This window comes from Symphalangus syndactylus, chromosome 11, assembly GCF_028878055.3.
Source record: "Symphalangus syndactylus isolate Jambi chromosome 11, NHGRI_mSymSyn1-v2.1_pri, whole genome shotgun sequence".
Taxonomy (NCBI): domain Eukaryota; kingdom Metazoa; phylum Chordata; class Mammalia; order Primates; family Hylobatidae; genus Symphalangus; species Symphalangus syndactylus.
The window spans coordinates 80683074-80700533 of NC_072433.2; the positions used below are offsets into that span (position 1 = coordinate 80683074).

General features: G+C 38.2%; 1 long non-coding RNA gene across 1 annotated transcript in view; it reads right to left on the reverse strand.

The window, feature by feature from the left end:
• Positions 1-17155, reverse strand: part of LOC134731798 (uncharacterized) — a 35412-nt gene extending 18257 nt beyond the window's left edge. The window contains exon 1 of the long non-coding RNA XR_010114386.1: positions 17100-17155. This is a non-coding gene — a long non-coding RNA (uncharacterized lncRNA). The remainder of the gene's footprint in view (positions 1-17099) is intronic.
• Positions 17156-17460: the final 305 nt, after the last annotated feature.

Below are 17460 nucleotides of genomic sequence, written 5' to 3' on the forward strand. Positions count from 1 at the left end.
TCGTTGTCACCACCCGACCAGCATTCCAGGTGAGCTGAGATGACAGAGACGCAACTGGGGTGTCCTGCTCCCGCTGGCAATAGGCTCTTCTTTTCAAATCTGTTTCAAGAAGTCTATTTGAGGTATGAAAATCGGGACTTTTTTTATTTCAAGTAAAAAGGATTAGATGGCAAGAAGGAAGGCTGAGTCAGCAATATTTGTCCAGCTGAGACATGTTTCTCAATTTATGGAATAACTGTATTATCCAATTACTTTTCATTCTGTATAGGTCATCCAGAAGTAAGTTTGACAGTTGCATCCAAGCTGGAGGAAGAATGTGTGAAACAACAAACAAAACTGACTAAAATTAAATGGTTTCTACTTTAGGGTTAAAAAAAATTGAGGAAGGAGTCATATTACAGTGATGTGCCACATAATACCATTTAGGTTCCATAAGATTATAATACCATATTTTTTACTGTACCTTTTCTATGTTAAAGTGTGTTTAGATACACAAACACCATTGTGTTACAATTGCCTACAGTATTTAGTACAATAAAATGCTGTACAGATTCGTAGCCTGGGAGAAATAGGCTATACTGTATAGCGCAGGTATGTAGCAGGCTATACATCTAGGTTGGTGTAAGTACACTCTATGATGTTCACGTGACAAAATCACCTAAGGACGCATTTCTCAAAGTGTTTCCCGTTGTTAAGCAATAACAATAATTTGCCCTTTAATGGGGACTGGGGTGTTATTATTCATGATGATTAATAAAACAAACTAAAAACTTTACCTTTCATTATGTCATGGTTTATTGAAGTGAACAGTTTCATAGTACACTTCCATATTTCTTTTTAATATTTATGCATCATTAGTAAAATATATTTATGAGCTAGAGGACACTGTCTTGAGATAAAATATTTGCTCATCAAGACCCAAAGACAAGAAGTCATGCCCATGTTCTGAATCATGTAACCCTAAGCAGTCTACTCCACATTTAGTACCTAGTGCTCTGTCAACCAAGTAAGTAAATATGCATGAAAGCACACATTCAAACTACTGGCATTAAAATCTAGTACCCATAAACATGTTACTCCAACTAAACGTGAATAAGTAAGTTATTTCCTTAGATTCAAAACATTCCAGATTCAACATGCAAACCTGGTCTTTTTTGTATAGTTTGGTTGGTTTGGTTTGGCTTGGCTTGGCTCAAAGACCAACGGGCAGAGAAAGCAGAGAAAATGCTGTACATTTTAACCTAATTGTTGAAAATTATTCAGTAAATAAGTCTGTTGACTGGGCCAAGTTGTAAACATTTTCTAAGCTACTCAAGTACACTGTTGTTAATACAATTAAAAATGCAAAGTCAAAGTGACTTCCAATTCAAAATGATATTTGCCTCACAGCTCCAACGTAGCTTCTCCCTTTGATATGATGAAAATATTGATAAGGGCCCATAAAAGGGTAAACTTTCCATCCTATTGCTTGGAAGGCATCAGTTCAGCACACGAGCAGCCCCTCAGGAGGAAGAGAGAATATCTGTGGAGCAGAGGTAAACTTGTGAGCACTCGCTAGAAAAAAGGATTGCTAACACGGTGAAACCCCGTCTCTACTAAAAATACAAAAAAATTAGCCAGGCGTGGTGGCGGGCGCCTGTCGTCCCAGCTACTCAGGAAGCTGAGACAGGAGATCGGCGTGAAGCCGGGAGGCGGAGCTTGCAGTGAGCCGAGATCACGCCACTTCAGCCTGGGCAACAGAGCGAGACTCCGTCTCAAAAAAAAAAAAAGAGAAAGAAACAAGGATCAACTCAGTGCCCACCCACCCACCTCACAGCTCCAGAGCTAAAGAGATCAAACACCAAACAGAGGGCAGAGAAGATGGGCCAAGGACAATCCGCTCACCCTCTCCACTAACAATGTCCAGTCTGGAGAACATGCTCCTTGCTTGAGACTAAACAAAAACGGTTGGAAAAAATACTGCAGACGAAGGGAAAGGGAGCAACTTCTGGAAGACCCAGGGAAAGAGCAAAATAGGCTTGAGTTTTCAGTCGCTGGTCACTTGAACTTGGACAAGGAACTAAAACTCTCCAATCTGCAGTCTTTATGAAAATTAAATAATATATAAAAAGCAAAAATTATGTGCCTAACATATGGTACAGTAAATGTTGGTTAGTATAATTATTGTGATTACTAGATATTAAGATGCACTGACAAACTCTCATTCATCCCACAAATATTATCAAATGCCTATCCTAGTCTGACATTTAAAAAGACATACATGTTCCCTATTATCATGCTGCTTATATATAGTACAGTAACTAATAATTAAAATAGTTCTGTTCCAGGAATGATAAACACAATGTAAAGCAATATAATATTATCAATTGGGTTCTGGGAGAAAAGGTCAAGGAAATCTCAAAATCGGAGTCAAAGCTACTTAAACTATGTTACAAACTGGATTTAATATGACCTTATGTAATTAGACTTTTACATCCAATATTTAAGAACATAATAACTATGTATGCAAAAATAGTATTAAATGCAAGAATCTCTGAAGATAGATAATACAGAAATTGCCTAATGTGGAATACAGAAAATTGAAGGAATTTAATTTATTAGGATTTGCTATAAAAAACGTGGAGTATCAATACAGTAACATCAATTCTAAGTTAATAACAATCCTTATGTTCTAGTAGTCAATTATATGAGAATGTTTTATCTATCTTCTCTCACACATAACTTTAATTTTACTATTAAAGTCTTCATCCTTTCATTTAATGTTATCAAATTTGTTCTTTTCATGAACACTTTTCAAAAGAAGACATACATGCAGCCAATAAGCATATGAAAAATGCTCAATATCACTGATCATTAGAAAAATGCAAATCAAAACCACAATGAAATACCATCTCACATCAGTCAGCATGGCTATTAAAAAATCAGAAAAATAACAGATGCTGGAGAAGTTGTGGAGAAAAGGGAACACTTATACACTATTAGTGGAAGTGTAAATTAGTTCAGCCATTGTGGAAAGCAGTGTGGTGATTCCTCAAAGAGCTAAAAGCAGAAATCCCATTCGACCCAGCAATCCCATTACTGGGTATATACCCAGAGGAATATAAATCATTCTGCCATAAAGACACATACATGTGAATGTGCATTGCAGCACTATTCACAATAGCAAAGACATGGAATCAACCTAAATATCCATCAATGAAAGATTGGTAAAGAAAATATGATACATATACACCATGGAATACTATGCAGCCATAAAAAAAGAATGAGATCACCTCTTTTGTGGGAACATGGATAGAGCTGCAGGCTATTATCCTTAGCAAACTAATGCAGGAGCAGAAAACCAAATACTGCATATTCTCACTTATAAGTGGGAGCTAAATGATGAGAACTTATAAACACAAAGAAGGAAACAACAGACACTGGGGGTGGGGTGGGGTGCAGAAAAGATAACTATTGGGTACTAAGCTTAATATCTGGGTGATGAAATAATCTGTACAACCAACCCCCATGACACGAGTTTACCTGTATAACAAAGCTTCACATGTACTCTCAAACCAAAAAAAAAGTTTTTTAAAAAGAATTTTTAAAGATTGTTCTTTTACAATAATTCTGCTAATATTGATACATATTGATTTTCTTGGGGTAAATAGTAATAAGAATGCAATTTTTAAATGGATTTTTGAGGTGTGGTTCAAGTTGATTGATTTTTTTTGTGCCTGTGTCAGGACTGAAGAAATAAGCTATTCTACCTAAGATGACATGCATTTGCCTCAAAGTAAATCCATTCTTGAGGCTGCTTGAAATGTTATATGCTGCCAGTCCTGTTCCCAATTAATTTACCAAACTAGCTGATATTTTTCTTAAAAATATGTCAAGATGCCTATTTTGTTCTGTGTATACTGACTTCTCAAGCAAATTGCCATCCTTATAAAGTATGCTTGTATCTTGCAATCAAAGTATTTTTGAGAAAAGTCTACTAAAATAAACCCAGGTTTTCATCCTGACTAGCTCATTTGATAGGAAACTTGAAGTTTTCACCTAAAGTTGAACATTGAAACTACATGATTTTACATTCCCCAAAAGCATTCTAACAAATAGATATCCATTGAAACATATCAGAGTATATAACCAAGACTTACATTGCATCAGATGCTGAAATAGAATCTTCCTTTGTTTTCTAAGAAAGATCTGTCTAGCCTTATTTAGAGAAGCCAAAAAAGAAAAATAACTTCTTGCCCCACACTAAGTACCTTTAAAGTCATGAAATGCAAAGCCCCCTTGGACCATTTCCTATCTTTCTCACTCTCTCTCCGCCAGTAAAGGTTTTTAAAAAATGGAATGGAATATCTTTATGTTCCTCCTAACTATTCCCCACTGCCTCCTTCTTTTTGATAGGTAGGTTGGTGCTACCATCAGCAGTCCGATTCTCTATCAGCACATTTTAAACCACACCGAAAAAAAGAAAAAGGAGAGAGTCAGTATGTCAGAATCCAGAGAGCAGATCACACTGGCTTCAGATCTGCTAATTGAAAGAAGACTCCCCAGAGCCATTGGACCATAACTTATATGTCTGCAACTACGTTTGAAGAGTTTAGAGAAAGAAAAATAGTAGAGGAAGTACCCAATACTCAGATACAAGTAGTTGACCGCAAAATGTTTCCAGAACAATACCAGCTAGTATCATCCTGATGTGTAGAGTAGTGGGCAAAAATAATCTTTGGAAGCAAACAGTCCTGAGTTGTAATCACAGCTTCGCCCCTGGACAAGTTGCTTAGCTTCTCTGAGCCTGTCTACCAATGCATAAAATGTGGATGATAATACCTTGCTATTTCTATTGCTATATAGATTAAGATGAAATGTGTGGTTCTTAGAAAGGTAATTGACTCGTGTTAGCTGTTAATATCATCATCATCATCATCATCACTTCTACTTGTCTCTATTATGCATTTCCTGTTTCCTCCCATTATATGTTAGATATTGTGAATAATACATTGTAGGGAGTTTGGATTATATAGTTCTCTTTTAAATGATGGATGTGAGTGTAGTTCTGGCAGTCATATAATTTATTGGCAGATCCTCTTGATCTAGTCAGATGATTTTGGGTTTTTCTAGCATGGTTCTATTTCAGTGTATTCTCTAATTGAGAGTGTGGCCTTTGCTCTAAAGTGTGGCCCTTGCTCCTAAATATGGTCTTTTGGGGGGTCTCAACTAAATACTCAGATGCACAGTGTAGTTCATCCACTTTGGTTGGAATAGAACTTCAATGTCTCCCAGCACTTCATGACCTATGAGGGAGCTTCATTTAGTTTTTATACCCAGAGTTCCACTCTGCTATGTCTTTCAGTATATTACCCTATACATGCATAGCTCAACCCTTGGCCAAAGACCCCAGAGGATGCTCCATGTAGACTTTGGTCCTCAACCCTTGCAGCGTTCTCCCCTCTAGAACCCTGGTCTACATATTCCAGCCACCTTAGCAGACTTAAATTCTGACCTCTCTGCCTTATTAGCAAGACTGAAACTCTCCTTGTGGGCCTCACCTCCCTAAACCACAGTCTGGAACGTGTCACCAGTTAGAAGTCTGGGGTGAACATGAAGTTCAGCTCATGTCTCTCTTTCCAAGGATCACAGCCTTCTGATGCCTATTTACAATGCCTAAAAAAATATATACTCATATAGTTTGTCTAGTTTTATAATTATTTACAGCAGGAAGTTAACTCTAACACCAGTGACTCTAATATGTCTAGAAATAGATATTCAATCAACTGATAACTGATCACTTTATGATCTTGTACCAGAGTTCACTCGTTCTTCTTCAGTTTCCCCATTTTATCAAAATTACAGATTTTCTGTAAGGGGCTTACCTCCTTTAAGATCCCAAGATTCAGTAATCTCTTGCCACAGAGGTTTAAGAGTGTCTTGGGTCACAGTCTCATTCCCTTTAAATGTATAAGTGGATTTATTAAGTGCCAGTATTTGCTGTGACACTTTGACCTTTCCTAGTCAGCACAGGTGTGGTATGATTTTTGAAAAAATAAATAAATAAATACTCTGGGGTTCCTTAAAGGCATCATATGTAACAACATTCTTGCAAATCTACTACATCATTGAACTGGGGTAGAAATAAAAATCACCCCAATTTTTCCCATTTAAATTGAAAGGTTAGCACCAATTTAATCGAGGGTTGTATAGGTTAATGACTAGAATATTGGCAATGTACCTGAAGTTTCTTGAATGAGAAGGACCTATAAATGTAAAGATAATTTTCCATACTCAAATATTATAATACTATGTATATGTGCTATGAGGTAGAATGAAAAGAAAAAGTTAAAAAAACAGTTAATCACCTGGTATACATTCAAATATGCCAGGAACACACACACACACACACACACATGCACATGCACACACAGACGCACACACAAATACCAATTACTGTGTATGCCTTTCACGAAATGATAAAATAAACTTACCAGTCTTGCAAAAGACTAGGATTGATAAGCTACTTAACAAATATCCATTTCCCTTATTTCCCTTTTTGTCTTTTCTTCCTTCCCTTATACACTCAAATATAAATGTCTATATAAAGGGCTTGGGGGCAAGAAAGCTTTTGCACTTATAAAATCCTTTACTTAAAAGCTTTAACCTTTCTTTTGTCTAAGAGCAGTTGAAGGTTGTCTTGATAAACATCGTATGTGGGAAACACAACTTTTTCTTGCATTAAGCATTTTTGGTGAAATATTTTTAAACTTCATGTAGTCATTTCAGATGATCTAAAAGAACCCCAGAGACAATAAAAGAAGAGCACATCTGTTATCCTTTCTGTTAATATAAGTGTCTGATTGTTTCACATTCCTCAAGGCATATTTCCACGTAAAACATGACAGGGAAAATGAGTAGTGATGACTGGAGTGCAATGTCTGGGTTTGTGAACATCCCGCACAATGACCATCGGTCCACTTATGAGATGATCTGCTAACAATACCAAAAATGAGCAGAGACAACCACAAAGGACTATTAAACAACAGAGATGGGCATTAGACACTGAAGGCTTGATGGAGAGAAGGAATTTACCAACCCTGCTCCTAGGACCTGCAAGGCCTCAGGGCATAGTTCACAACACTTTTTATGTATCTTTCTCTGCAGGGTGAGAAAACTAGATTCAGGGCAAATTTTGACCTTGAGAGAAGCATGAGAATTTTTAGGTGTGCAGTTTTTTTAGATGGAGATGTTTTGAGGTTGCTTATAACTATGCAGGTAAAGGAACATTTCTGTATACAGGCAGTCCTTGCATTGCTGGTGTGGAACCATAAAAATGACCATGCAAGCTGAAATCACACATGTCATGTTAATAACCAATGGGAAAAATTATTATTGTTCTGTGACCTTTAAGATTTTTGTCAAAATAAAAAACTATCTCTTACTGTCAAGTGTAAATATAGCGAGAAATGAAAATAATAAAAGAGCTTGTTCTTCCAACCAAGGAGGTGAAGGATCTCTATAAGGAGAACTACAAAACACTGCTGAAAGAAATCATAGATAAAACAAACAAATGGAAAAACTTTCCATGCTCACAGCTTGGAAAACTCAATATTGCTGAAATGGCCATACTTCCCAAAGCAATCTATAGATTCAACAGTATTCCTGTCAAACTACCAATATCATTTTTCATGAAATTAGAAAAAAAATTCTGAAATTCATATGGAACCAAAAAAGAGCTCAAATAGCCAAAGCAATCGTAAGCAAAAAGAACAAAGCCAGACGTATCACATTGCCTGAGTTCAAGTTACATTATAAGGCTACAGTAACCAAAACAGCATGATACTTGTAAAAACAGACACATAGAGCACTGAGACAGAATAGAGAACCCAGAAATAAAGCTGCACACCTACAAATCACACCTACAACCATCACACCTACAATCCTAAATCACACCTACATCACAATCCTATATCACACCTCAAATCAAATCACACCTACAACCATCTGATCTTTGATGAAGTCAACAAAAATAAGGAATGGGGAAAGGACTTCCTATTCAATAAATGGTGCTGGGATAGCTGGTTAGCCATATACAGAAGAATGAAACTAGACCCCTACTTTTCACCATATACAAAAATTAACTCACGATTAATTAAAGACTTAAATATAAGTCCTCAAACTATAAAAATCCTAGAAGAAAACCTTGGAAATATCATTCCGGACATCAGCCTTGGCAAAGAATTTATGACTAAGTCCTCAAAAGCAATTGCAACCAAAACAAAAATGACAAAGGGGACCTAATTAAACTAAAGAGCTTCTTCACAGTTAAAGAAACTATCAACAAAGTAAACAGACAACCTACAGAATGGGAGAAAATATTCACAAACTATGCATTTGACAAATGTCTAATATCCACAATCTATAAGGAGCTTAAACAATTCAACAATCAAAAAACAAATAACCCCATTAAAAAGTGGGCAAAGGACATGAACACACACTTCTCAAAAGAAGAAAACAAGCATATGAAAAAAAATCATCAGAGAAATGCAAATCAAAACCATGAGATGCTACTGCATACCAGTCAGAATGGCTATTATGAAAAAGTCAAAAAATAACAGATGCTGGTGAGACTGCATAGAAAAGGGAATGTTTATACACTATTGGTGGGAATGTATATTGGTTTGGCCGCTGTGGAAAGCAGTTTGGAGATTTCTGGAAGAACTTAAAGCAGAACTACCATTAGACTCAGCAATCCCATTACTGGGTTCATATACTTTGGATATTAATCCCCTCAAAAATCTCAGGTTGAAATATAATCTCCAATGTTGGAAGTGGGGCCTGGTGGGAAGTGTTTGGGTCATTAATGGTGTGGTACTCTCCTTGCAATAATGAGTGAGTTCTTTTTCAGTTCATTCACTTGAGATACGATTTTTTTTTTTTTTTTTTTTTGAGACAGAGTCTCACTCGTCGCCCAGGCTGGAGTGCAGTGGCGCAATCTCGGCTCACTGCAAGCTCCACCTCCAGGGTTCACACCGTTCTCCTGCCTCAGCCTCCCGAGTAGCTGGGACTACAGGCGCCTGCCACCACTTCCAGCTAATGTTTTGTATTTTTAGTAGAGATGGGGTTTCACCATGTTATCCAGGATGGTCTTAATCTCCTGACCTTGTGATCCGCCCACCTCGGCCTCCCAAAGTGCTGGGATTACAGGCATGAGCCACCGTGCTCAGCCAGAGATATGATTGTTTAAAAGAGTTTGGAACCTCCTCCTTCTCTCTCTTACTCCCTCTCTTCCAATGTTGACGTGGCTTCTCCCTCTTCGCCTTCCACCATGAGTAAAAGCTTCTTGAGGCCTCACCAGAAGCTGAGCAGATGCTGGTGCCATGCTTTCTGTGTAGCCTGTAGAACTGTAAGCCAATGAAACCTCTTTTATTTATAAATTACCAAGCCTCAGACATTTCTTTATAGCAACACAAAAATTGACTAACACATGAGAATATGCCCTAAAGAAAATAAATTGTTTTATCAAAAAGACACATCCACTCACACGTTCATCAAAGTATTATTCACAATAGCAAGGCATGAAATCAACCTAGATGGCCATCAACAGTGGATTGGATAAAGAAAATATGGTATATACACACTATGGAATACCATGCAGCCATAAAAAAGAATGAAATCATGTCCTTGGCAAAACATGAATGTAGCTGGAGACCATTATCCTGAATGAATTAACACAGGAACAGAAAACCAAATACTGCCTGTTCTCACTTACAAGTGGGGGCTAAACATTGAGTACACATGGACATAAAGATGCGCAGAGTAGGAAGTCCTAGCTAGAGCAATCAGACAAGAGAAAGAAATAAAGGGCATCCAAATTGGAAAGGAAGAATTCAAACTATCCTTGTTTGCAGATGGTATGATCTTATATTGGGAAAAACTTAAAGACTTCACCAAAAAGCTATTAGAACTAATAAGCAAATTCAGTAAAGTTTCAGGATACAAAATGAACATACAAAAATCAGTAGCATTTCTATATGCCAACAGCAAACAATTTGAAAAAGAAATCAAGAAAGTACTCCCATTTACAATAGCTACAAATAAAATAAAACAACTAGAAATTAACTTAGCCAAGACATGATAGATCTCTACAATGAAAACATTTAAAACATTGATGAAAGAAATTGAAGAGAACACACACACAAAAGAAAGATATTCCATGTTTTTGGATTGGAAGACTCAATATTGTTAAGGTGTTCATAGTACCCAAAGCAATTTACAGACTTAATGTAATTCCTATGAAAATACCAATGACATTCTTCACAGAAATAGAAAGAACAATCCTAAAATGTGTATGGAACCACAAAAGACCCAGAATAGCCAAAGCTATGCTGACCAAAAAGAACCAAACTGGAGGAATCACATTACCTGACTTCAAATTATACTACAGACCTGTAGGAACCAAAACAGCATGGTAGTGGCATAGAAACAGACAAGTAGACCAATGGAACAGAATAGAGAACCCAGAAACAAATCCTTATATCTACAGTGAACTCACTTTCAACAAAAGTGCCAAGAACACGAGGAAAAGACAGTCTCTTCAATAAATGGTGCTGAAAAAATTGGATATCCATATGCAGAAGAATGAAACCAGACCCTTACCTCTCACTGTATACAAAAATCCAATCAAAATAGATTTAAAACTTAAATCTAAAACTTCAAACTATGAAACTACTAAAAGAAAACATTGGCCCAGCATTTTGGGAGGCTGAGGCGGGCGGATCACTTGAGGCCAAGAGTTTGAGACCAACCTGGCCAACATGGACATTTCTACTACAAATACAAAAATTAGCTAGGCGTGGTGGCACACACCTATAATCCCAGCTGCTCAGGAGGCTGAGGCATGAGAATTGCTTGAACCCAGGAGGCGGAGGTTGCAGTGAGCTGAGATCACACCACAGCACTCCAGCCTGGGCAACAGAGTGAGATTCTGTTTCAAAAACAAAAAAAAAAAGAAAAGAAAATATTGGGAAAACCCTTCAGGACATTGAACCAGGCAAAGATTTCTTGAGTAACACACCACAACCAAGGCAAAAATGAACAAATGGGATCACATTAAGTTAAAAAGCTTCTGTGCAGCAAAGGAAACAGTCAACAAAATGAAGATGCAACTCACAGAATCAGAGAAAATATCTGCAACCTATTCATATGATAAGGGATCAATAACCAGAATATATAAGGAGCTCAAATAACTCAATAGGAAAAATGTAATAATCTGCACCAAAAAATGGGCAAAGATCTGAATAGACATTTTTCAAAAGAAGACACACAAATGGCAAACAGGTATATGAAAAGGTTCTCAACATCACTGATCATTAGAGAAATGCACATCAAAACTACAATGAGATATGATCTCATCCCAGTTAAAATGGCTTTTATGCAAAAGACAGGCAATAACAAATACTGGCATGGATGTGGAGAAAAGTCAACCCTTGTACACTGTTGGTGGAAATGTAAATTAGGACACCACTATGGAGAGCGGTTTGGAGGTTCCTCAGAAATTAAAAATAGAACTACCATATGAACCAGCAATCCCACTTTTCTTTTAGATATATACCCAAAAGAAAGGAAATCAGTATATCGAAGAGACATCTGCACTCCCATGTTGGTTGTAGCACTATTCACAATAGCCAAGATTTGGAAGCAACCTAAGTGTCCATCAACAGATGAATGGATAATGTGGTATGTATACACAATGGATTACTATTCAGTCATAAAAAAAGAATGAGATCCTGTCATCCGCAACAACATAGATGGAACTGGAGGTCATTATGTTAAGTGGAATCAATCAGGCACAGAAAGACAAACATCACATGTTCTCACTTATTTGTAGGAGCTAAAAATTAAAACAATTGAACCCATGGAAATAAAAAGTAGTTACTGGAGGCTGGAAAGGGTAGTGCATGGGAAGTGGGGGGACTGGAAATGGTTAATGTATATAAAAATATAGTTTGATAGAATGAATAAGAACTAGTATTTGGTAGCTCGATGGGATAACTACAGTCAACAATACTTTATTGTATATTTAAAAATAACTAAATGCTTGAGATGATGGATACCCCATTTACCCTGATGTGGGTATTAAACATTGTATGGCTGTATCAAAATATCTCACGTACACTGTAAATATATACATCTACTATGTACCCACAAAAATTAAAAATGAAAATGAAAATAATCAAGAAAAAGATGGGAGCAATAGACTGGAGACTACTAGACAGGGGAGAGATGGAGGGGGCAAGGACTGAAAAACCCACTGGGTACTATGCTCACTACCCAGGTAACGGGATCATTCATATCCCAAATCTCACCATAATGCAATATGTGGCAAACCTACACAACTACTCATGAATCTAAAATAAAAGTTGAATTTAAAAAAAAATAGAAAAATTAAGATTTATTTTGTTCTGTATGATTTGAAACATTAGAAACATTGAAAATGAAAGTGTTTAGTTTTGTAAAAATATGATCAAGAGTAATTTAAACAGTGTTTGCCTTTTATCATTGCTTAACAGGATGTGAAGCAAATGTCTTTTCACGTCTTCTGACTTCTTATACTCTTTTGTAAGTTTGGGTCAGCTTCCAACATTTTATCCTTTATGATCTAAATGTCATGTAATATCTCTAAGCGTTCCATTAATATGGAGGGATTTTTTGTGTTTAGGGTTTTGGGATTTTTCTCCCACTATCACTTCCTCTGGGACAGCTTCATCTTTTTGCCACAACCACTTTTGAATTGCATTTCCAGAGTCATCACTTTGTGTTTATTTTCTCTACTTTCATCTTTATTCACCATTCCCACTTTAATTATCTATTTTTGTAAAATGTCATGTGGACTGATCACTGGGAGACACAGAAACAACACAATGATGCACTTTGCTGTCTGGGCATGGACTGAAGAGCAGGTGTGAGTGACCAATCACTGATGGAGACTGAATAAAGTGATAAGACTGGTCACTGATTGTGATGTGCATCTGTTCTTTACATAACGAAGAGCAGTGACGTGTGTACCCTAGACAATTACTCATGGTTAGTACACCCCGGTAGCTGAAATGTGAACCCTGTTGCTGGGGGACTGGGTTATTTAATTAAACCGTGGTAACTGACATTCCTGCATATGGGAACCATGCAAAGGGAGGACTGCCTGTGTTTAGAGAATTGGTTATCCCATTGACTTGATTTGGCCTCAATTTAATAATTAGGTATTTTCTTTCTGCTTTATTGGATTTTATAAAATTTCTAAGCAAAGGGTTTGATGGGCTATTTGGAATCTAGAGAGTACAAATCCCAGGCAAAACTCAAGTGTAGACGAGATAGAACTGTTCCACTTTTTACAGAACTTAATTTCTACTTCAAACCCTGTTCTACCAAGTGGCAAATTTAATATCAGTCAGTTCAGTACTCCCCTTAAAGTACACCTGCCTGGGGCTTGGGTCTGAATTCAAGAGGCTATCTAATGCCAGGACATGTGTAACATGGTAGGGGTAAGTGGGATTTCTTATCTTCAGTCATCATCTGTCAGCACCAGCATACAATGAGCAATAGTCTGCCTACCTGGACTTTGCTAGTCAGGGAAATCATGTCTTTTACTCCTCATCTTGACTGCATGGCTCTTCAGGTGCCCTGACCCTTTGGGCAGATCCAGCAGCTTTCTCTGACCCTAGAAAAACATTCTGTGGATTTCCAAGTCAGGATGGAAGGCTCGGGATCTCTACAGGAGTATCAGGTTCAGGCATCCCATTGAAGAAGTCGTCTGCTCTCTCCCTAGCATGGAAAAAGTCTCTCCCTGTATCAAGAAAGAAACAAGCAATATCTTGTGGCATATCTGAACTTTTCTTTTTTTGAGACAGGGTCTCACTCTGTTGCCCAGGTTTGAGTGCGGTGGCACAAACATAACTGACTGCATCCTCGACTTCCTAGGCTCAAGCAATCTCCCACCTCAGGCTCCTGAGCATCTGGGACTACAAGCACACACACCGTACCCTGCTAATAGATATTTTTTAAAGATGGGAGTCTTGCCATGTTGCCCAGGCTGGTCTCAAACTTGTGGGCTCAAGCAATTTTCCTGCCTTTGTCTTCCAAAGTTTTGGGATTACAGGTGGAAGCCACTGCACCTAGCCTTTCTGAACTTTTCATGGGAAGGGGCGTAAGTTTCTTCTTGACTTTGTAAACCAATCTGAGTATTCTATCATTGTCCCCTACCCCTGTGCTAGGATGCAATCTGAGACGCACCTTCTCAGGACACACCAGCAACCCTCCAGCTTCAGCCTGATTCCCTCCTTTCTTATACAGTGTCCCTCCCTTTCCAGCAAATACTACGAGAGTAGGGGTTGGGGGATACTGGTTCTGATAATGAAGTATCCTTAGCACTCTTCCAAATCACCTTATACCTGGATCTTTCTGAAACTCAAAAGCCAAAAATTTGACTCATTTCCCATGGCTACCAAAAGAAGTTCTACTATAATGACCCCTTCCCAAACAGCAGATGCTGCAAGATCCCAAGTTGAATGGAAGAAGTTCCAAAAAGAAGTAAAAGAAAATACAAAGCTAATGTGTTTTCTATATTTTATCCCACAGGAAGAGAAAAAGAAACACAGTGTGGTGTGGTGACTATGAATCTATCTGCTTCTTGAATTTTAATTCAGGCTCCACCTCTAAATAGCTACATGGCCTTGAAAATACTACTTCATCTCTTTGAGCCTCAGTTTCATTGCCTGTAACACTGAGATAATAATGGTACAAACCTCCTACGGTTTTTGTGGAGATTAAATAAACTTTTTCATGAAAAAAAGCATTTAGCATAGAGCCTAGCAAATAGTAATTGCTCAACAAATGTTAACCCTTGTTATTAAGAGAAACAGCCACCACTGGACGATGGAAATTCATAATTTTGAGGTTACATATCCCCAAAATACCTTAGAATTATGCCATTTATTCTCAGCCGGCATTGTGATTGCCACAAGGTTTGCAAGGGACAATTGTCCTATAATTCTGTTTTAAGCTAAAGAACCAAACCTTGCTTAGAATTCTCTTCACACAAAATGAAAGGAAGAGGATTTGCTGCTTTTCCAAAAAAGCATTCTATGTGATTTTGAACTGCATGCATCCTGTGGTCTATGATAGGGGGAATGAAGCACATGGATTCTAGAAAGAGTTAACAATAGAGTAAAATATTTAGAAGCCTGCCAGCAGGGCCAATCATGCTACCTCCATGTGAACTAATGGATTGAAAGTGAGGGGTCAAGAATCACAAAAAGTCTAATTTTTCCCTCTTACCTTTTGATGATTAGTATGCCCGTGGCACCAGGGAAGACATCATATCTTATCACCTTCCATCATTTCCATTGTGTATTGGAACCAGTCCCAGAAGCGGGTGGTGTGTGTGTGTGTGTGTGTACATCTATCTGTGTATACATAGGACGGGGGCAAGGAGAAAGAAATGGTTTTGAAATGACTGAATAGGATATTACTTATAGAAGCATTCAACAGGATATTGACAGCTTTCCTTAGTTTCCATTGCAAGTGCAGTGAATCTTCCAGGTACAAAACAAAACAAAGTCAAATAAACAATTAGCATCTCCTTGGCAATTGGACTCACTTTTATGAACTGTATGTTCATGTCCCCACAATATTTATATGATGAAATCCTAACCCTCAGTATGATGGAATTAGGAGAAAGTATCCTTAGGAGATGATTAGGTCATGAGAGTGGCGCCCTCATGCATGGGATTAGCTCACTTATAAGAAGAGACTAAAGAGCTTGCTTCCTCCCTCTGCTCTAGCCCATGGAGGATACAGCAAAAAGACAGCTACCTGCAAGCCAGGAGAGGGCCCTCACCAGAAACCTTGTCTGCTGGTGCCTTGATCTCAGACATCTCAGACTCCAGCATTGTGAGAAATAAATGTCTACTGGTTAAGCCACCCAGTCTGTGGTGTTCAGTTATCATAGCTGCAACTGACTAAGCCACCCACTGGAAAAGTAACACTGTTAAAGTGCACACAGGAGTGACACAGGTAAGGAGGTGCTGAGTCAGCACAAGCCCAACAACGGAATCACACGTGCAAATCTATTCTGTGATGGAAGGAATTTAGGAAAAATCACATTCTCAGTCTCGGCTTATTCTTCTCAACTTTGTACATCCGTATTTCTTGCCAGCTTGACCTCTCTCCCCGTCTTTTGATGTGAACACCTCAATTTTGCCTTGGGGAACTACTGCTCCCCCAAGTCATGAAGCCATTAGTGAACAAACCACCTCCCCCCATCTTTAGCTAAGCACCCTCAGACACTTTCATTTGTAGGAATTTAATCTTGAGCAGGGTGGTACAAGGAAAGAAGTCAGCTGGCCCCACTGGTTCCAGCAGTGATGCCATGGCACTGCTGCCCTAACCTCTGGAGCTCCCCTGGGCCTGATCTTTTCCAGTCTTTGATTTCCAGGTTTCTTGTTGGGCCTGTGCACTCTCCCACATTTTACCCGTAAATTTCCTCATTACTTGAATCAGCTAGAGTCCGTTCTGCGGCAACCAAAGAACCTTAGCTCACAAGCCACCTCACCCTGCTTTTAGCCTAGACTCTACATAAAACTGTCTGAGTTGATAGGATAGTCCTCTTGTGACTACTTTTTCCTGAGTTCAAGGCCTCAATTAGGAGCAGCATCACCAAGAAAAGTTCGTTAAGCATCCACTTCAGAGGCCAGCCAGGCATGGAAATTAGAGAGAAACAGGAAGTGAACCCCTAGGGTCATAAATACATATAAAAGAAAATATAACACAAATGCTAACTTTTGTTTAATAAATTTAAATTATGATATAATTTAAAATCAATGCTTAAAAGTAAAGTTTGTCACTTTCTGGTCTTTAAATGCTACCAAATATTTCTTAATCTAACATTATGCTTCCTTAAAAAAAAATCACTAGCAGCTCTCTCCACATTGAAACAAACGAATAAAAATTAATGGCAACAACAGAAAACACCGCTTGTCCAGAGATCTGTGGTTTGCAGCAACTTGGCCAACCATCCTGAGCTGCAGAGCTGCCACAGTAGTTTTTTAACTTGTACTTACTCTTGTGAAGGAAAGACAGGTTCTGAAAGTCCCCTGACTCTGGTCTTCACTTCCTGGACAGATGTCCCTCTGTGCCTCCTTTTACACAGACACACTTCTTTATTTCTTTCACATAACTTGACTGCCAGCAGCTGCCTTTCTATTGGCCCAAGAACACAGCAAGACAATCTTCGTCCACCAACCCTCTGTGAGCAGCTCAGTGTGCTGTGAAATACCAGAGCAGCCTCTCCTTCAAACAGCAAGAGCCTTCCTCAACAATAAGTTTTTAATCATTCATTCCAGTCCCCTTTGAAGCTGTAAAAGTCACTATTACTTCCATAATAACAAAGATTACTAATTAACTTTTCTAGAAACTTCTTTT